At 41.8% G+C, this 22462-nt stretch overlaps 1 long non-coding RNA gene across 1 annotated transcript in view; it reads left to right on the forward strand.

Moving 5' to 3' along the window:
• Nucleotides 1–18846, forward strand: part of LOC144819625 (uncharacterized) — a 50707-nt gene extending 31861 nt beyond the window's left edge. Inside the window, exons 2-3 of the long non-coding RNA XR_013607484.1 lie at nucleotides 11410–11512; nucleotides 16224–18846. This is a non-coding gene — a long non-coding RNA (uncharacterized LOC144819625). The remainder of the gene's footprint in view (nucleotides 1–11409; nucleotides 11513–16223) is intronic.
• Nucleotides 18847–22462: the final 3616 nt, after the last annotated feature.

A 22462-nucleotide genomic window follows, 5' to 3' on the forward strand; every position in this document is an offset into this window, starting at 1 on the left:
TGCAACCAAAGGTAGTGATTGTGCCCTTAAACCATAAAGATTGACTTGTGAAGTTCTTTATTTGGCCACCACAAGCCTGTAACGTAAGTGAAACACCACCTTCCAGCACTGCTGCATATCCAGCCTGCTAATATTAAAGAAAGGGAATCTCTGGAACTAAGGAATACATCAGATCCATATTGCCCCAGACACCAATAGTAATGATCATTTTTACCACACAGCCAGGTGTCCCCGCCGTCACTGATGGAAGGGCTTTATTTGGAATGGGGCATTTCCATTTTCATGCAGCCCAACATCTAACAGCTGCCCCCACCCTCCATTCCCCCTTTCAGGGATGATACGATTGTGTCACTGCAAACACTGCTCTCATGTGGACCATCTTTGTTGTACTGCAAGAGTGGATGGGTATTGCAGGGGGCACTGTTGGTCCCCCCACTGCAGGATCTATACCTATAATTCCAGAAGATGGCTGAGTGGAAAGGGACATGTGGTTAAATTGCCTGTTTGGCTTTTTTTCTCTGCTTGTCCTGGATGGGAGGAGGTGCTTTTCATAATCCCTCTCCACCCCAGCTTTACAGCTCAGGGGAGGAGAATTAATTCATCACCCCTTTGAGGCATAGATTGAATTTTATGCAAAAAAGGCCTTTTGGTGTAACTCATTGGTCGCAAGTCTCAAGACTCCTGGCAACCCGGAGTGCTGTTATAGACTGATGTTTATTTACATCTCAGATTTCTTTTTATGCCAAAATACTACTTTTTAATAAATATTTCAGTCCACGAAAACAAAGTGAGAATGAAATAAAAATGGGTTTTTACGTCTCACAAATACAAGCGTGTGGATCAAACACCATTATATGTATGTCTTACTTGTATAACGTAAAACTAGAAAAAAGGTAGCGGAGTGCTGTATAATTTCAAAGACAAACAAACAGTCAACAGGACATTGGAGTGGTGGCTGGGTCTGGGAGCAGAAATTGACTGCATCACGATCCATATGATACAGGAATAGTGTTCTTAGAAGAGGTGTTTCTTAAGCTATTTCCTAAATTGGAGCAGGGTTTGGGGCAGTCCTTATGGGTACTGGAATGTTCCAGATCTTGGGTACCTATAAAAACAAGGCAAAAGGCCTTCTCCACCAGATTTGCACTTTTTTGCCTCTAGTCATATGGTGTCCTGTCTGCTGGTGTGCTGAAAGCCACTGGAGATAGTGAGCTTGTCAACCAGGCATGCTGAGATGCTGGTCTTGATGGCTTTATAGATAGTACAGCTGGTTTTGAAGTTGGCGTCATCCGGGAAGGGGGGTGCCATTGGAGTCCCAATGTTGAAACCAGACTTTATTACCAGCCAGGTCAGAGGTACAAAACTTGAGGGCACTCTCTACACTCTAGAATGAAGGTAATAATATCATGCACACATTGCACTGTAATATAAATGCTCAGTAGTGAGAACAGTGCTCAATTTGAGTTAGTGATTTCTGGTGCTCAGCACCGGCACTTAGTTGTCAACACTAGTACTTATGACAGTCTGCACCATGGTGGCATTGACAGTCTATTTTAAAAATTAGCACAACAGATGTTTATCAATTCAAGATACATTAAAAATGACTATTTTCAGCTCTCAAACTATTCTTATAGCGTCGAGGGCCTGGAATACTCTGAATAGTAACACTTTTATAAGTGTGATGGTTAATAGTTGTTTTGGTGCAGTCATGAACAGCGCCGACCTGGAGAAATGTGCAGTGTATCTGCAGTGGCCTCTTGAAATCAGCAATTTTTTTTAATTAAGAAGGGTATCTTCTCAGGTTGGATCTTACTGGGTGTCATCCACATTCTCTCAAGCCAAGGGCTGATGCTAGGGTCACTGACTTTTAAGGACCCATGGGTGTGTACACCATAGCTTTATTCCAAGTGTTGTAGTAACCAAAATCAAGCTGGACGTGTGGTCTGATATCAAACACTGGACCAAGGTTGGCTCATTCAGAAATCTTTGACCGCCAGGGATAGGAAAATCTTGACAGCAAGAGGATAGTAGGAGCAAGTTCTATGCAGTCCTTGCACTGATCCTGCCTCCCCGTAAACTTCCTTGTGAAGAACATCCACTTGAAGAGAAGTGAAAAGGACAGGTCTCCCCAAACAGTGTATCACCTTTTAAAGCAGAGTCTACGATCCCACTGCTCATCCTTACCATCCACCAAATAGCAGTTATAAAAACGGGGTTAAAACATGTGAAGGATTCTCATCCTTCGCTAGTAATAAGTCCTCAATTGTCTTTTTACTGGGAACCAATTTCTAAATTGTAGCACTTGGCTCTCTCAGGGTTGGGAAGCAGAAAAGTGCAACACAGTCTCAGGGGAGATGTGTGGGCTAGTAACCCTAGCTAACTAGCTGGTGTGCAACAACTGCACCCATGCAGCCCCCCCCCCCAAATATTCTTTAAAAATGTTGGTGGTGCCTCTGTCCACATCTCACCTAATGGGGCACTCCTTCTCCAGACGGCCTAAATATACATTATGCGATTATCACTCTACGTGCGCTTTACTTTTTGAAGTCTTGCTCGCTCTACTTTCTTCTTTTTAGTTACGTGTGTTCTGGTCCCACCTGGGACATCCGCAGTCCTCTTTCCCTTGTTGGGGCCTGCAGGGGGCAACAGTGCGCCTGTTGCCCCTGCCCGGCACCCCATGCCTTTGCTGAATCGGTGCAGGATGCAGCAACATTCGACTGCCTCGTCAGGCAGGAGCAAACACTCCAACTTTAGCTTCCACCCAAATGTAGGAACCACTTTGCCTCCTGCTCGTTGCCAGCTCAGGCCAAGGAGGTCAGTGTGCTGGCACCCCACTCTGTACCCCTAGCCAGCATGGGTGGTGGGCAGCACACCCAGCATTGATCTCTTCTGTCCCGGAGGGATGGAGTCCCTGGAGACAAGAATTGTTTTTGGTGGGGGGGAGGGCCCATGCACTCTCCTTCCCATCGAAATCTTGCCTCACTCATCCCCCTGGAGACCAGACTGTACATAAGTATATTTCTTGCCCTGTATGGGGTGATTTTGCACATGGGGGCTCCTTGCCTCCAAGTCCGTTTTTCTCTAGGGAACGTCCTTTTACTTCCCCTTCCACCAGCCTTGTCCTCTGTCTGGGCTCTTGGTGCACTTTTCTGCATTGTGGGAATCTTCCAGCACCTCTAAAGCCAGCAAGTAGAAGTCCCTCACTGCTGAACTCCTCAGGCCCCACAGCCTCCTGCTTTCTGAAAAGACACCTGTCTGTCAGAGGGAAGGGCCATGCCACAGAAGTGCAACAGGAAACATCCAGGATTCCCCATTAGGTCCTCTCCCTCAACTGTTTTTCTGGGGGCATGAGAGGGCAAGGCCACTGGCCATGGAGAGTCCTCTCCTAATCCTGTGGGTCAGCTGGAGTTAGTCTTTCATAACATCCTTGCAGTGGCATTAGGTGGATTCTCCTTCTAGCCGGTCACTCTTTAGCCATCATCGCTCTCAAGTCTAGTATCCTCCCCCTTGTACCTGTTTTTTTTAAATGGGGGCGGAAAGTTCCAGAAGCCAGATACCCCTGGCCAATCCTTGGGTGTCACATCACTCCTTTTGTGTCCCAAACCTCCTGCACAGCATTCTGGGACATTTCAACACATCAACTTAAAGTGGTCTATGAAAACACCTTCAATGGGGGCCTTAGCTTGCCCCAACTCACATAGATGCCTGATTCTTTCCCACCAAAACCTCAAAACAGAGCCTTTCTTGTGTTAGGTACAAGAGGTCTGGCCATTCTCCTTTGTCAATGTGCACGTTTGATTTTGAAGCCCAGGTGTAATTTGAGGAGTTAATTAGCAGATGCAGATTTACACCGCACCCTTTCCTTTCCCAAGAAGTGAGTCAAGCACTGTTAATGGCTCTGTGTGGGGAGACCTTTGATCCTCCTGCTGGCCAGCAGCATAATTAACTTGACCCAGTGCGGAGACAAGGGCCTGGAACTTGATTGTGGCTGAGTCAAGGAAATATGAAAATTCTTAGACTGCCAAGATGAGTAAAGGTATGATAAAAGGGTCTGTAGCTCTCCACTCGGAATGAATGCTTATACTAAGATTGGTATGTCACTAGGGCCTGTAGCACAAAACTGTACTTTGGTGCAGTTTGTGCCCGTGTGTCATCCAGTTAAGCACCACAGACTTTCAGTAACCACTGCAGACCTATGGTATGATAGCCCAGTCATACTTTAAGGCCGACTTCAGGTCAGCACCAGTCTTTTGAAGAGTGCCGTCTGTGACAGGATACTTGTGTACAGATACCGGACTATGCAAGAACGTAGCCTCATACACACAGTCCGCACGCATGTTCATGTGCAACCAGTCCTACCCTACCTGGGCACAGCAGCCTTATCTTAAAAGGCAGACACTGGTAGTTGGCACTCAGTCCATTCACCATGAATGAGTTTTAGTTGGTGAGACTCACTCACAGTAAAAATCCTAAAACTGGGTGGTCAAAAGTGAAAAGTCCAAGTAGATTAAATGAGCAAAACCCATTTGCAAACACAAAAAAAGCCCTTGACCTGAGCTTAAATACATTTACCTGATTCAGTCGTCAGAATATATTCAGACTTCCTATCAACACGATGGAATGCCCTCACCCAGCAGGAAGGTGGAATGATTAATCGTTGGTCCCCTCCTGGCACCAGTCATATAGATCCAGGTGCAAGCTACTACCTTTAATATGGAGTTTTAATAACATATTTTGACAGTGCTCTGTCCATTATCTTCTTGTGTTTGCTTTGTTCGCCCTAAGTTGGCAGGGTATGCCCAGACGTGGGTCCCTTGCTCACTTTGCCACTGGATTCAAGCTAGCCTGGCTGATGAGGGGTGTTACCCCTAAACCGGTCCCAGGATGCTTGTTTCCGGTCCAGGTAGGACCTTGCTTTGAAGTTCGGGCCGGACTGTACCCATGAGACACAGGGTTCAAGAATGATTTGAAAAAGGCTGGGTCTGAATTGGGGTGTTGAAGTGAGCTAAAGAATGATGATGGATTCAACCCAGATCTGTGACTGGGGTGAGTGTCTGAAAAGTTTCAGACTCCAACCATTATCTCCTTGTGTATGCTTTGTATATTTTGACTGCCAGGATAAGTTTGGGTGTCCCGTGCTATATGACGAGCCATTGATGCTGTGGGGCAGAGAGAAAGGGGATTGCTGTTACCATTACCTTATTAGTTGGGGTAAACGTTATCCTAATCCCTGTTAGGTAGGGTAAAAACATGTATGGAGGTTACTTCGACCCATTCTACCAGGTCAACATGTTTTTGCTATTGAGTACACGCTATTGAGTTGTCAGGGCTTAATTCAAGACCAAAAGTCCCTTTCTGGTAGGTAAGAAGAAAGTTTAAATACAACTGGTAAAATGTATGTCTAGTCGTAGCTTCTCTCAACTGGTAAAGATTATAGTTTCTCTCAAGTTCGGGTTAGTATGCCTCCAGTCGCTAATGAGGGGTAGGATCCAGGCCCTGCTGTGCACATGTCTCAAGTTTTACGAGGGTAGGGGATCCATCCTATTTGACCTTTTTCTCCTTACAACTCCTCTTGTGTGAATATGAACCCCATTTGCTACAGCAGTGTTCAAGAAACTAATCAACAGCACCTTGCTTAACCAAAATATCTCGTTGATTATATCTAAAGGGGGGCATGTCTCTCCTTCTGTCACTTCAGTGCCTAGGTCTCCTCCCTCTACTACAGGAATGAGAGCAATACATTTGCACAGTCCTCACCCTCCATCTTGTGCTAGACCGGGCAAGGTTCATCCAAAATGGATCCTCTTGCCTCCATTACTCTAGCTCCCTCTCCCGCACCATACATGAACCACATAGGCCACACACACCAATATACTTAATATGCACTCTGGATGGGACTGGGTGAGCTCATAGAAGATTAACTTTATACAGGGGGGCAATAGTTTCCATGCATGTCACCCAGATAAAAATACTGAGTCACACTAGAAAATCCTCACAATACAATATGCTACCACCACTGCTCTATGCACAAAATCCAATGACAGCAACATGAGCCCTCTTTCTCAAATGAGGGCATGCTTGGTGTATCCTTCCAGATCACATGACAACTCCAGGACCGCTCCTAGTCTGGAACAGGTCTAGGCCTCTGCGCACACTATTACCAAAAATGAAGTCAGGGTACCAGCTACATGCAGCTGGCACTCAAGGCAGGGTAAAATGCTAGTTTGTGTATACCACAATGAAGCCGCTCCCAGTAGGGTGTCGCTAGTGCAGATCAATCTGAGTGCAGGCATCTCACAAAAAGTCACTTTTTGTGAGATGCCTGCACTCACAGATTGATCTGCACTAGCACTAGCACTAGCAACGCCCTACTGGGAGCGGCTTCATTGTGGTAAACAGTTTCTGTTGGAGGCTGCCGGCTCCCAGCACCCCGTGCCTCTGGTTCCCTCAACCCAGATTCAGTCTGGATTTTGTGGTTACATTACATGCCAGTTTGCCATGCAAGGGACATTCTCATCCCAACAGAAGCTAACGTCTGTTTCTACCCAGATGTAAAGAATGGATTCTCCAACCATGCCATTTTTTTGTCCATCTTTTAAATTCATTATGACAACACATTTCAGTGAAAGTATTTGATACGGCTTTCCAATGGAGTTAATTATTCTCTCCATCATTAATGTATATTCCCCTTTTAACGTTCTGATGCTGTGAGGTACGCCTGCGATTCAAGGATTATTTTGCCATGATCTTCCAAGCATTACCATTGTGTCCAGCTATAAATCTATACCAGGATGCAGCCCTCTAAGGCCTTCATTTAAAGGGTTGTTTCTATAGTGTACAGCAATTACACGTAATCAAACTGTTCCCTAACAGGTGTCTTAAAGTTTTCTTCTTTAGGTGTGTTCCTAAGCAGCCACATTCAACGTGGTGGCTTATTCAAAAAACCATTAATAAGACAACAAATATCAGTTTGCCTTTTTGAGTGCAAGTTTCTGCATTAGCAAGAACACCATGCCATGAAGCAATATGGTTGACTACATGTATTTTTTCTGAACTGCTGCAAATATTCAGTATTACAGTTCCGAATATTCATATCCTTTAGATCATTACGATAAACACATCATGAGCAAATCTTGCTAATTGACTGGATATAAATTCACTAAAACTGTAAAGAGAACTTATGATTCCTTACGAAGATGATTCGAAAATGTTAGTATAAAAAAAGTCCTCTAAAACCTCAATTGAAGAGACATTAGAGTTAGGAGACACAAATAAAAACCCTTGAAAGGTATGGTGAGCAGTGCAATCATATGTCCCTTTGAGTGCACTACTCGCAACCACACACTTTGCAGAAAACATTTTTGATGTCAATACAGGTGACATTGCTCTAGGTTTGCATCACTTTCGTGACATAATTCTGATGCAAAGTATTGTGGGATTTACAATCCAACACAAATTAGATTGTGTGTTCGTAAGTATCCTGTAGTAATGCACTTGTGGTATGTATTTCTGTGTTACTTTGCGTCAAGGGCGTGTTCCATGGATGGTGCATGGTTGTTCCCATACTCCCACCCATGGGGTTTGACACTAATCCCGATCTATAAATGTTTGTAGACAGGGATTTGAGCCAAAATGTTACACCTCCTCGAGTAAGAAGCAGAAACCTTTTAATTTCTCCTTGCTTTCTCAACTTTGCATGTGTACTACACTCTACAGTACATAAAAAACATGGGAGAAACCTTAAAGCTTAGTTTTGATACTGGAAGGGTCCCCTTTGCATACAACACCTATGCTTAAAAGAATAAACACACCCTTGCACCATAATGCATGGGTGTGTTCGCTGGTACATGGTCGCTAAAAGTGCACCAGCACTGGGGGAGAGAAAGAGTTTACCATATCTTTAGTAGATTACAATTTGTTTCTATCTCTCTTTCATGTAAGGCAGTGCTGCACCTTTGTTGCAGTGTTGCCACGTATCCAATATTAGTAAATCAGGACCTATATGTGCATGCACATGATTGCCGGTGTGACGGAATTGCTCAAAACTCATACTCTACGGAATCTCCTCGGTTCAATCCAGGGACTGGCCTTGCACTAGTCTTGAGTTGAGCATGAATGGTTGCTGATTCCAGATCCCACTTCAGAAGCGTCCAGTATGCTCCAAGTGCAGGCCCGGCCATATACCATTCCTCAAGTTAACACCCTGATACTATGGAAGTAATAGACAGATGCTCCTTTTAAAGAAAAAAAAGTGATATGCTGGGAATACATTGGTTGGAGCATGCCTTGGTCTGCTGGACTACTCTGCTGCCCCAGAGGTGCCTGACAGTTGCCAAAGGAGAAGTTGTCCCACTAGCACAAGCTGCCCTTTGGGAAGCAACTACCAACCCCAACTCCATGATGACAATTGTGGTTGCAAATTAAAAATCTACCGACCCCAATCCACTGATACATCCCATTGCAACTCACAAATTGGAGGGGAACACCACATTGTACATTCTAACCTATTTGCCATTCAGAAATATCTTTCAGTCTCAAAAAAGTGCTTTTGTACATTGTAAAACGATTTTATGGTTCAAAACCCTGTGATATTGCAAATGGAAGTTTTGCAACTAATCTAGCACTAAAGTGTCTTCATCTTGGTTGGGAGTGGAATCCCACTGCTCATTTAAATATTCATACAGTATTAAATCACCTTTTCTAAGGTGAGCGCAGTACAGTGGTACATCCATGACTTGCCCTCTGAGTGATTGCGAAGGGTGAACCCTTCTGACCACCACCTATAGTCGGGCAAGATTGGCATTCTTGTACGGGGAAACATGGATGCATGCCCAACTGTGTGCAGTTCTAGGTAGGGCCACACTTACTAAGACATGGATTTGGGTGTCAGCTATGGCCTACCTGACCCATGAGGGTTGGTGGCCTGTTAGTGGTAACCCTTTAAACCACATTCAACAATAGCTTGGAGGCAACATGAGAAGTGAAATCTAAGCACTCGACATTTAAAGGGGTGCTGCTGTGGCCAAATGGAAATGGGTACTAGGCGAGCAAGGAGTCCAGTTTTGGGTATAATCGACAGGGAGAAATTCACTCCAGTTCTCTGCTTTTGGACAAGACCTTTGGCGGACTCTGAAGCTCAACTGAGATTGGACATTACATTACTATTTGTGGTCTGCAACTCACTTCATAGGTTTTCCAAGCACTGACAGACCTCTCCATAAACAGTCTTTACGTATGGTTTTTACCAGACCCCCAACTTGGTGTTCATGGTTGTGGCTGGTTCTTCGTAACGCTCCACAATATTAACATTCTGATTTGGCATAACTTGTTGCTCATATTGTCCCTGCTGTTGCTCCATTCTGACAAAAATCTACTTAAGGGCCAGGGCAATCTGTACACTGAACTCTCCTTACCATTCCTTCTCCCAGTGAATTCTCAAGCATGGTTAAGTTGTATTTACGGTATCCTTATAAATGGAGCATGGGGGTACAGAAAACTGCACTATTTATCGATTGCAGCAATAACAATGGAAATTATAACTTGCGAAGCAGATATTAGACTCCCTCATGCCACTGCCTGGATAGCCAACTCTCATCTCAATGAAGATCAATGTGGCTTTAGAACTCAGTACTTCTTAGTCCTAATGAGGTCTCTTTCTTGTGCCACTATACATGGCTAGGGATTCATATTGCTGTTGCCTTTGGTGCTGACTTGTGTCCACAAATAATGATGCTCATCAATTCGCTGTACAGTCAAAATTGGGTGGTGGGACAGGCATGTGTGTGTGTGCATGTGTGTGTGTGTGCGGTGTGTGTGTGTTTTTGTCTGTCTGAAGGCATGGTTACAAAATCTTATAATAATCCAACTATGTAATGCCTTCGCAAGTATAAAAATGTGAGTCTGAACTGTGCACTGCATGTATGCAGTAAACCACTAGACACTATGGCATTGAAAATTGCCATGGATTTTATTAATTCAAGGCAAATGATGATCAGGTTGAACAGTTCTACATTTAGCTCATTTATTAAATATAGATATTGCTTCGTTTTGATTTAAGAGAAGAAAAAAAATGTCAACTGTTCAGTCTGCTTTACAAAGTTTGGCGATTTCTTTAAATAACACTTCATTGTATGCTGCTGTTTCCAGGCTTATATTTTAATAACAGATTTGATGTCTAAAGACATGTACTTGTTATAATGAATGGTTAAGCCAAATAATTATACATTGGCAACGGTGCATCACAAGGATGTATTTTGTATTTATTTTGTATGTGTGTGATGCATGTATTTTTGGTATAAGATTTGTTTTTGTATTTATTATCTGTGTAAACATTTTAGTAGTTATTACATTTTTTGTTCTAATTTTGCATTTTTAGTTCCATAGTGGGATGTAGGTTTATAGGGGAATAGGGTGGGAAGTTATTTAATTGCCTCAAATTGTAAAGCGCTCTGATGTCCTTCGGGATCAAGTTTGCACTATATAAAACTATATAAATAAATAAAATAAAATAAAATTAAGGATTGTTGAGTGACATCAAACAGTCAACAAGAATGAAATAAAGAGACAGGAGTTTCACTCGAAGCTTTGAGGGGAAAAACATCCTCATTATTCAGTTTGACCCCTCTACAGTTTTGTTTTTTGGGCACCCCAAATCATCTGCCCCGACTTTCCCTAGTTACAGTACACAATGGCAGTGGAGTAATGAGGGTGCCATAGAGAACTCCACCCTCTGCATATACACTCACCCCTACCCAAACAAAAAACCTGGTGTCCTGCCACCTTTCCCAACCACCCTCTGTACATTGACTCCCCCCCTCCCTGCCCAAAGCTGTGATCTCTGCTCTCATTGAGAGCAGAGAGCTAGCGCCTTGCTGACAGTTTCCCTGCGAGAGCAACTTGTCAGTGTGGCATGTTTTTCTCGTTCACAACGGGTCAGAAGACCGCAATGTTGACAGGGAATGTGGCTAATGGTCAAGGCAGCACAATGCCAACACTCTCCCACCTCCTTTGGGTCTATGGAGACCTGGGACAAGTGGGAAAAAGTGAGTGAGACAAACTGTCGTTCTGCTGCCTTGCTCGTATCTTTATAGACCGGTGGGCAGCACAAGAAAAGAGTGCTTCCCCTGGTGACGCAATGACAGTGAGAAACAAGATTTCTTTCCCTGCTATTATGTCATTGTAATGAATAATTGGACTTCAACTCTGGTTATTCACAGTAATAGACTTCAAAAAGAGCCATACAAAACAAGACTATTTGTGACTCTGATAATTATTAAATTCATAGTATATTGATGGTTTGGCATGTCTGCCACTTTATAGTGCATAATGTGCTGTTGAGTCCAGCAGTGTTGAGGTATTCTCCCTCTCTGCAGTTCACCTTATAACCTAAACTATTATTTTTCTTTCCAGTTCTCCCTGGGTCATCAAATGGAAGAGATGTGTACGGCACCATCTGGATCGCTTCAAGGTGTTTTCCGCTTGAAGGAGTGGTCACACCCACAAATCGGAAAGTGTGAGTTTAATTCTGCAAGAACTGATTGTTCTTGGTGTGGCTGGTATGGTTGTTAAGTTTGACTTCTGATGCTTGGGACTTACAAGAGAAATATATGTTCTCTGATGCTTCCCACACAAGTGGGGGAGGGTTTTTATTGGGAGAAATGTAGGAACGCAGGGTGGTAGAAATTTGTAGGCTCATAAAATTTGAGGAAAATGCAAGATTTTAGGAAAAGTTTGAGGATTGCCGGACATTGTGGGTAAGAAACCGTTGTGGGATCCATGGAAGGCACACCACCCTTGACTCCCTGGGTGCCTAGTTGAAAAAAAATCTCAGTTTAGTATGTTTCCCTAGATGACTGCCAACCCCGGGCCCAAATACTGCAGCTAACCCGTTGCCAAAACAGTAAATTTTTCATCAGGAAATGTTGATGTTTACATGTTGCATTTTGGGGCCTTTTGTGTCGTGGATAAAAGGCTGAGTGTTGTAGCATTTTCATAAGGAAAAGTGTGGGAACAAACAATAGTAAATATATAGTTGTAATTATAAATTTAATTTCTCTCTATTATTGTCTTTAAAATGCAAGCAATTGTGCATGATAGATGAAATTTTGTAAATTGCCTGGTGAATCACATGATAAAATGTTAACCCCAAATTCAGAAGTGTACAATACCCAGTATTCCTAAACTGAGTATCTTGTGCACATTTAAAAAATACATCTGTTTCCTTCACATCCCTTTTTCATTTAACCTTTTTTTTGTATCATCAACAAGCACAATATATCTCTGCAAAAAGAAGGGTCTGACAGATGTAATAGTATGCTACTTTTGTAAAGCGTCTATCCGGATCAAAATTTACAGATGAAAACGTTGTCACCAATTGCTATTTTTTCCTAAATGCTGTTATTTTGATATATTTCAAGCATTTGTATCTTTTGCAAAAACGATGAGCAATTTACAGATATGATCCCTTGCTGAGTTCAGAATGTTGTCTAGTTTTCAGAAGTGTATAGCTTTCTGGGTTTCACATCTGTTTCCAACACAAACTGAATATCGGTTAAAAGCAAGCAAAATAGGACAAATGGATTAAAGTTAAAAAAAAAAGTGCATAAATTGTAATCAATTTTTAATTTCTCTTACAACTCTGCTTGTTTCTGAAAGCCGGAAAGATGATCATCTTAGCACAGCAAACCTTTTGTTGATGCCACATTTAGGGAAAACAACATACTCTATCTGTGTAGCACTTTTTCACTAGAAAAAAGACTATATTTTAGCTATTTTCTTGTCCTCCCTCCCCAGGAGGCTCCCCAAGATGTATGGGAAAAAGGATGCAAATTTGGCTTGGATACCTTTCTGTGGTGGGGGGAATTATGAAGGCCTAAGTGCGAAGTACCTCAAACATCAAAAAAGGGCTCAGTAGCTAAGGAGTTCAGCACAAAGCACATGTGCCTTTGTGGTGCATAGAGGGGCAGGCTAATGGTTACATTATCTCAAGGCAATACAGCTTTCAAAAATTCAACAAAAATATAGTGAAATAAAAGCAACGTGGCTTACCTCAGCACAGTTCAAGATTTGTGTGGCTGGTCTTTATTCTTCACAATGCAATGTATGCTTGGATTTGACATCACAACTGAGGTATATTCCATAAGGAATTCCAAATCTCTGAATACATTGTCTGCAAAGTACCTTAGCAAGAAAACCAGACTGCTTCTTTTGCAAGCACATGCTGCATGTTAATGGCTGTCCACCGCTAGACCCAGTTAAAAGACAAGTTACCACTGAAAATAAAATAATTACCTTTGTGCTGCACACAGAACACTGGGCATTTTTATTCCAATATTTGCCTCCTAGTTAATTGCTATTTCGGGGGTTGACCACTGTAAATTCACAACTAAAGAAGTGTCCCTTCGGAAAACACTGCTCGTTCCTCCAGGGACAGAGGAGGCAGGGGGGTTCCTAAGTGTATGATAGTAAGTCTCTCAAGGTGGGATTGCTGAGAGTCTGATATGTGACCAAACTGTTGCTATGGTGGGGAAGGGAGAGAGACCCGAGACAAGCCAGGGAGCAGAGCAGCTAGTAGGTTACAGCAGGGCAGGACCTTTGATGAATGTGTGACTACAAGGCTTCCCTCCTGTACCCTCTTGAGAATCAAAATCCCTGATTACATGGGGTAATTCCTCATCTGAAACCGGTGGCAAGTATTAGGCTTGTTCCTACATTTACATCTAGATGTGCCCTATGCTAATTGTGTACACACACTCACGTCTTTGGGGGTAGTAACCTCTTTACATCCCACCTTGACGAAAGCCCAGGACTTATTTAGTCCATTAGGGAGGGCTGAAAAATGTTGGTGCCTATTCTAGGGTCATAGGACCATCACATCCTGATACCCGAATATAGGGGCCGATTATGATGGCGAACAGACCTGAGTCCGTCCGCCACCATAGAGTAGGAGGGACCGTCCGCAGGGGCAGCGGCGGTCCCTCCGTGCAAATTAGGATGTGACCGCCACCCTGGCGGTCACATCCTGTATTTTTAACATTGCGGCGGGTGCAGCTTCAAGCTGCACCCGCCGCAATGTTAAAAATGTATGCTCAGCATTTGTGTGCACAAAGCGGCAGGCACCGCGCGGTGCCTGCTGCTTTGTTCACGCAAATGCAGGGGGGTACCATAGGTACCCCCCATGTGCACCCCCCACCCCCCCTACACCCAGGGGGCCCGCAATGGGCCCCCGAGTTGAAAGTCCGTATGCTTTTCCACGGCAGAAAAGCCGCCGTGGAAAAGCATACATTCTACTCCATCATAATATGGCTGGCGGTGTCTGATAGACACCGCCAGCCATGTTATAGCTTTTCCGCTGTGGTCGGAAGGCGACCGTGGCGGAAAAGCTGCGGACTGAAAAACAATCCCCCAGCCATCCTAATCTGGCGGGGGGTCTTTTTCAGTCTGCAGCAGTTTTCCCGCATCCACCAGGCCGGCGGTGGCTTCCGCCGGCCCAGAGGATGCGGGAAAACCGCCATCATAATCTGCCCCTTAGTGTTTTTAATCTTCCCTCCCACTCCATCAATAAAGAATACTTTAGGAGTAGGTGAGGAATTTTTATCTTTACCAGTATGCCCCCATACACCATACACCATATCTCTAAGTGCTCCCTGGTAAATGCTTGAGCCCACCCCAACCTTTAGGAGTTGGGGTGAGCCCGATGATGAAGCATGCCGCTACTTGAGTGAGTGAGGGCTATATAAAGAAAAGGGTCTCTCTCCCTTCCCACCAATTACAACGGGTTGGTCACATATCAGACTCTCTCAGCAATCCCCACTTGAGAGTCTTACCATCGTACACTTAGGAACCCCACCTCCTCTATCCCTGGAGGAACAAAAGGTGTTTTTCCGAAGGGACGCTTATTTAGTTGTGAGTATATGAATTAGGGAGGACGTGTCCCTCCGAAACCTCATGGTTGAGAACCTCTCTACCCTTCCGGGACCTGTCTGGTCCCACGATCTTGTGTGATAGATCATTGTAAATTACCTGCAGAGATTCCATTCCGTGCAGCAGGCAAGCTGAATTGGAGCACCAGCCTGTGGTTTTCAGTTGACCATGTACACATCCGCACAAAATCTTCAATGTAATCAGTGTGAGACATGAATCTCCCTATTGTGGGAATCATTTTCTTATTTCTGGTTTGTGTTGATTTCAGAACGCACCTCCAATAAGAACAATATGCTACTCATTTCTCATAATAACTTAAAGCAAGAAAGTAGCGATGCCCAAGCATGTGAGATCGAGGAGAGACTTACACTCTGGCAAATCTGCTGGCCCTCAGCTCATTACACATGGAAGGCCACACATACCTGCCATGGTCTCTCAGACACAGTCCTATGGATGCGGGGCCACCTGCCTGCTGTAGCCAGCTACCTCTATAATAGGATAGGGTAATTCACTTGGTATTTTCCTGCACTTACAAAGGATCCATGTGGTCATAAAAATAATCCCTATCCCAATGTCATTCTGTGATGCATACATAAAGCCATATAAAATGACAGTAACACTATTGTTTTATTGTTATAAGTATATCATTTTGTGATAACAAGATTAGGAGCAGCATGTAAACAAACACCTCATTAGGTATGCTGAGATGCTACAGTTGGATAAAATTAAACAGTACCCATATCGGCCTATTAGCCTTATACTTTTTTTTTAATATGTTTAGAGCCAGTACTGGATGGCCTTCTATGTTTTCTGGATGCAAGTCTGAAAATGTTTGCGTGTAGATGGTTTGCCATATTAAACTTGCTGGTTACAGTGTGAAGATCGAGTTTCTTGTGTCCTTGCTGTGTGCAAAGTTGTGTAAACCAGTAAAGGTAACATTAAGTTGTCAAACCAGTAAAATGATGTCCCAAGTGCCACACTTTTCCCCCACTCTCATCTATGGGGTCAATTATTAAATGTCCAAATCATGATGTGTCAATACACAATGAAGACTGCACTAAGTTTGATTGCAGTTCCATTTTTCCTCTTACATATTGTTCACAAACAAAGCACATAAGCAGTGCATTTTTGTACGATAGAATCAGAAATGTATGCTAACTTAGCTGCTGATCATAGTATTAAAAAAAGCATCCTAAAAATAACCCTCTCTCTATGAATATTTCAACCATTCAATTACTTATTTTTTAACTAAAGACTTTACTTTTTGTCAAAGTAATAGATTTTTCTTGCCTTTCTTCTAGGTTACCAATCCTCGTGAAAGTGTACTGTCAAGGAGGTGTAAATCTGGGTTGTACTATGAGAGTGGTGCCCACAGGAAGGAACTGGAGAGGAGGCAAGATGTTGGCATAGCTGTTGTGATCAAACCCTGCTATGCCAATATATTGCCATCTTTCTTGTCTGTCAGCATCTAGAGCAAAGTGAAACCGGACAGGAAAGGACACTGGACTTATCGGACCCTTTGTTTTTGGTCTTCCTTGGCCTGCAAAACCATAATTTACTGTTAAAGTTTAACAAAATGTAAAACTCATTAATTTGTCAAGTGATGCTATGGCCATTCTTCCATTTCTGCAACTCTTCTTGAATGCTTAATAACCTTAATACTTTTTCTGTGGTATGTCTGCCTCAGAAATCCCAAATGCCCTCTTCCAAAGGTCTGTTGACTTACGTAATACATTAAAATTCTTTTACTAACCCCAAACTCCTTAAAAACGAACCTTTTCATTTTATCCACAGTGTCATAATATTTGAGTCTGAATGCTTTTTGAGAATTTTGTATTTGTTTCACACTGCAGAATTTGTCGATCTTTGAAATCCTATGTAAGAAACCCTCCAAAATCTCTAACCAGAGAACCATGCAGAAAGAAACCCACAAATCTATCCTCAGCTGTGAATTAGAATCTGCATATAGTTACAGGCCTGATCCTACCTGAAAACCAGCAGTTCTACCCTCCTATTCACTAGCTGCTAGCCATCAATAAAGAATAATTATGCTTGCTTCTTATGTGAGGGCAGTGAATTCCTAGGCCCAGTCGTGTCTCTCCATGTACCAACTTCCACTGAAAGCCACAGTTCCCAGTTCAGTTTTGGCTCACTTCCCGAAAGCTAACCTAAAACTAATAGCCATATTACTCTGTGTTTTTCAGTACAATTACTATACTGTTTTATTCTTGCACTTTTAATACCTCTAAATGTTTATGATCCTGGACTGTTTTAACAATTCTTTAATCATCAGTAATTAGTAAATAAAGGTATTTGTGAAACGTCATTATTTCAGTAGGTTAACCCCTTGACCGCGGTGAAAATTTCGCCGCGGTGCGGGTGATTTATGGCATGGGCGTGGTTCGGATGGCCCCCGGCCGTCCTCCGCACACGCCCACCGTGACGTCGGACAGCCACCGGCCGTCCAACGCATAGAAGGGGTTAAAGATTGATAACAAGTAGTCATCAGGCTTTCATAGACTTTCTGAGGTTCTCTGGTCTCCTTAATTGTGCTATTAAATTCACTAAGTGTTCAGGCAATGAAGTAAATAAAATTACTACCTCCCGTTACAATCAGGCAGACTCACACTTTTTCTATTTACATGTTAGCCATGATTGAACTGTAATAAAGAGTTGTGTTGCTCTCCTTCTCTTTTCTATAAATATGTTGACAGGTGTAATAATTAGTTCACTTCGCTAATATTACATCATATATCTCACAACACTGAATGATATTGGATACCAGTCTAATACCTACAGCTTGCATCACTTTTCAACAACTGGCCCGCAAAGTTGCCCTTTTATTAGGGGATTGGGAGTGCCCCAGCTGCAAGATGCTAACTTGCATGGAGCTCCAAAAGCCCTTGTATAAGTTTTGCTTGATTCATAATCACAATTCACATTGATGATACATCTCTGATTTGCTAACACGTAAATTGATTAAACAGTAGTTTTAAGTTTAATGAATGACCAGTAAGACTTTGGAGAGACGTAATTGAACTCAGTTTGTTTGACATTGTTTTCCAATACTATTCGATTGATTGAGATGTAATTCCAATGTGGTTATATAACTCTGGTTGATAATGGATGCTACTATGGAATTGATCTATGTGCCTAATTGAGCTCTCTTTTAATAACTTTTATTATTGACATTTCAGAAACTATTTTGGTTGTACATAGAATTTACATTGTACTGATTATGATCCACCTCATTTTTTGTCCTTCTGAGTCAAAGCTTTTACAAGGCATTTGGCTCTCAATTACTGGAAGAATCTTATTTGTCTTGTCTGGATTCAATTTTTATAGAATGGATTTCCCTGTATTTCCCATTTATTACTGGTACTAACATGCATCCTCTGTATTCCTAGTTCAATTCAAAATTATTATCCATTTTTCCATAAAAATGATATTACCAGCCAATACATATTTTGAGTATTTGTTTTGGAACCATGAGATGTCCACTAAAATAATGAAGATCAAATGTGACTTAATTACAAGCAAATATAAATTCTCTTTGATCGATTTACCTTTGGGAATCATATTTTGGTAATACATTTGAACACAAATAGCCCCAACTTGTATCCCTAAAGAAGTACAAACATGGACGAATGACATTCCCGGTTGATATAACCCGCTTCACCCTCTGGTTATTAAATAATGTCAAACCATCATGGTAGTGAGGATTAGAAAACCTGCCTTTTGCAGAAAGAAATGCTTTGGATTGACTTATTGGAATAATATTTTTTGTATGACAAGAATGAACAAGTTCATTTTCCACCTTGCTTATGAATGTTCCATTGTTGTGTGGCTGATGTAAGGTGCGTATCTGCTGTTGTAACACTTGATTGTGGAGCTTTTTCAAAATAAATAAACTGTGTAACTGTATTCTATTGCTATCAAGTGCTGATAAACATTGAACACTTTTTCCCTAATTTGTTTCTTTTGTCCAAGTTTACCAACGTTTCTGAATCACGAAATAACTGACTCTTGAAAAAAATTGCTTAATGTGCACATCTATGATTGTAGATTTGCTGCACCTATCTGTCTGGTAGCCAAGATACAATTGTATTTATGTAAAAGGGGTCAGGCTATCTTGTGGATAATTCCCCAATGTGCAAAGTGCTTTTATTATGAACACTTGAATAAGGGCTGAGCCCAAAACATGTTGTGCAACATTCAGGCTTTTATCACCATAGACTAGGGATTTTGTTAATAAATGAAGATGATTTGATATTATCAAGATTAAACTGTTGTGTTTGGTTAAGAGGTCTACCGAATGTCAGACATGCCAGCAAAAAAATAAATGCCCCTCCTTTTCAGTGCATATTCAAGGGAACACATGCCCCTCTTACAAGATAAATCAATCATCGCAAATCATGTACATTTTCCTCCATCTTGAAAGATCTGAGCAATACCTAGGTTGTGGAAATGTGCCAGCATTCAAGTCTTTAAAAAAAATTACTTTTGGAATAAATAGATTAGTTGTATCAAAATTTGTAAAGTGAGAATACTGAAGAAGCAGACCTCACTAAGTGTGAGAATTATAGCACCAAGGAGGTTCTGGTTCCTGTCATCCCAGGTTGTATACGCAAGTGATGCTATGAAAAACCTGGCATGAATATGAATAGAAAGGCTTCCTAAAATGAGGCTAACTTAGCATAAACATAAATCTGTTGTTTGATCACCTCCCAGAAGGAATACCTGGCCATGCAGGTAAACATAAATGGAGGAGCTCCTTTCCCACCAAAGAATCAATGAATTGCTGCAGTGAGAGTTTATGTGATGATGCGTGCCCTTCCCCAAAGTTTAGATTTCCTTGCCACATGCCCAGCCACAGGCATTGCCAGCCTACCCCATGACCAGTCCTATACCAGTCTTCACATGCCAGTCACAGGTGTTGGCTGTCTTTACACGTTGACAACTGTTACTTGTTTTGGCCTACCCATTCACTTGTATTAGTAGTTTCACGTGCCCTGTGCAGAATCTGCCAGGCTATTTACTGCATATTTCTGAATGCCCATTTATGGTTGTTTAAAGTTTTCACATGCCCAAAAAGGTATACTGCACTGATTCTCCCACTCACAGCACCTCCACGAAGAAATGTTTTACTTTATGTCCTAAACGCTGCCAACTACGATTGCAGGGGAAGTGTGGTGAATGTGGGCATTGGACAACGTTTCAAACCGCTATACACCTTCCTTGTGTTTTTATGTATAAATGGCCATCCACCAAAGCTCGTCACAATAGGTTTTACACCCCATCATCTCACCATGAAACACAGGTGCATTGTGGAACCCGTATTGTTGATGCAAAATCGGTTATGAGAGCTAGATTTTTCTTTTCACGGACTGACGCCTTTAATTTAAATTATTCATGACAAGTTTTTCTGTTTGTTTTTAGGGTATATGTACCCACAACCAATTATATTTCTAGGTACAGATATATACTGTAACATAGTGGAAAATTAGTTTTGGATGACATTGAAAAGGCCAATAAAAATCAAATTTAAAAAGATTATAATAGTGCCACTCCCTGAACCTTCCCATTTTGAAACCAGCACTCATAATCATTTAAGTATACTTCTGTGAGCTTCTTAAGAAACCTCAGTGCTGTTAAATGTATTCCAGAACAGCAAAGTTTTCTTTTGTTTTAACAGGGTGGTTCTGCTAATGGTATCTGATTTTGCTTATGGCACCAGCTGCCAAATGTGTCCCTTCCTGATAAGATGTTCACTTTTTTAACCGTTCTTAACTGGTGAAAATGGATATTTTCTTATCCTTAATCATAAATTGTAACTGGGTATGCTGCAAAGCCCAAGCTGAGGTACATTTCTATTCTTGAAACAATAGTCATGAAGACTAGCAAACTACTAATCATGATAGGCAAGTGAGTGGATGATAAATATGTGAGTGATCATCTTTCTTATAACCATATTGGGCTGAGCTACACTGATAACGTCATTCAAATAGAATTTCAGATACAACAGTGCATCAGGGACTAGTTCCCACTATAGGAAAAAGTTATTTGTTTTGAGAAGCAAGTTGGCTATCGCTCCCTGGTTATGAAGTGTAGGTGATGAATGCTCCCAAATTTAAGCTTATGGAAGAACCCTTGCAGACTGGGTTGGCATGTACACTACCCTTAGGGGTATGCAACAACTGTGCTTTTGGCAGAACACAGACAAATGACATCTTGTAGTGTGGAAAAGGGTGCTTTAATGAAGCAAGTGCACATCACAGACGTTTATTTAATCCTAGGTAAATCACCTTACAAAATTACCGTCTTCACAGTACAGCAATATTCACCTACTGCTTGGCCTACAATCAACCCCTAATTGTCCACACAATTCTCCTATCTCGACTGCCTGTCTCTGTAACTATACTCTACATCCTGAACTAACTTTACTTCCTAAAACTGTAAACCTTTAAATTCCTGTTTTCTGCAAATGTAAACTTATTACCACCCATCCTTCAAACCAGGGCTGTTTCTAGGTGTTTTTCCGCCCTAGGCGAGAATTGAAAAATGCCGCCCCCTCACTTTTACTACCATCTCTCTCTCCCCCTGTCATCCAGGCTAGAAGAATTAATTCATTAGATATAAAAGAACATGTATTCAACAATAAACAATAAAAAACATCAAACATTAAATAACTAAATAAGCACTGTTCGTGATATTTTATTTCGATTTTACATTTCCCCATTCTAACTTCAATGGTTTTTTGGGTTCTTTCTCTTAATACAATGGTACCTTCCTTGCCTTTATTTTAGCAAAGTCTTTAAGACGATCTCTAATGTCAAGCTGGTAAGCCTTGTCTTTTTCTACTGAAATTGTGGCTAGTCCCATGAGTCTCTCTTGGCTCATGGAACTGCGCAGATAGGTTTTTATTAATTTGAGGTTTGAGAAACTCCTCTCCGCACTTGTCACTGATATTGGTAAAGACAAAAGGATACGAACAAATTTGGAAAACCATTTTCTAACTTGTTTTGGCACAGATAGTTCAGCACATATTCGGGGTTTGCATTTGTGTGTATTCAATGACTTATTCCTGAAAGTTCAAAGCAGAGAGCTTCCGCGTCAATGTCCTTTAGAAAAGATGGGGTTCCTCCAGGTCTATGCTGGGTTAGAGCTTTTTTGAATTTGATACACAAATCCATGAGTTCTTTGATAGTTTTCGTCTTGAGGTCACTTAAATTGTATAGAAAACCAAATAATCTTGCAATTTCATGCAACTGTGTGAATCGTTCTTTTACAGAACTAATTGTCATGTCCAATATTGCAAATTAGTAATTAACTCTGAACTTCTCTTTGGGGTCAGCGATGGGTTCATCTTCTGATTCGTAAGCAAACAATTTCCTTTTCCTCCTTCTTATCTCTGGCTGAAAAATTGGCTCAATATTGATTTCTTCAGCTAGCTCTCGAGCATCAACCAAACCTCTCAAATTCCATGTCACTCCTCTTGCTTTTTAAATACTCTTCTGTATTTTCAAGCTAATTTACTGTT

This window comes from Lissotriton helveticus, chromosome 2_1 (genome assembly GCF_964261635.1).
Source record: "Lissotriton helveticus chromosome 2_1, aLisHel1.1, whole genome shotgun sequence".
Taxonomy (NCBI): domain Eukaryota; kingdom Metazoa; phylum Chordata; class Amphibia; order Caudata; family Salamandridae; genus Lissotriton; species Lissotriton helveticus.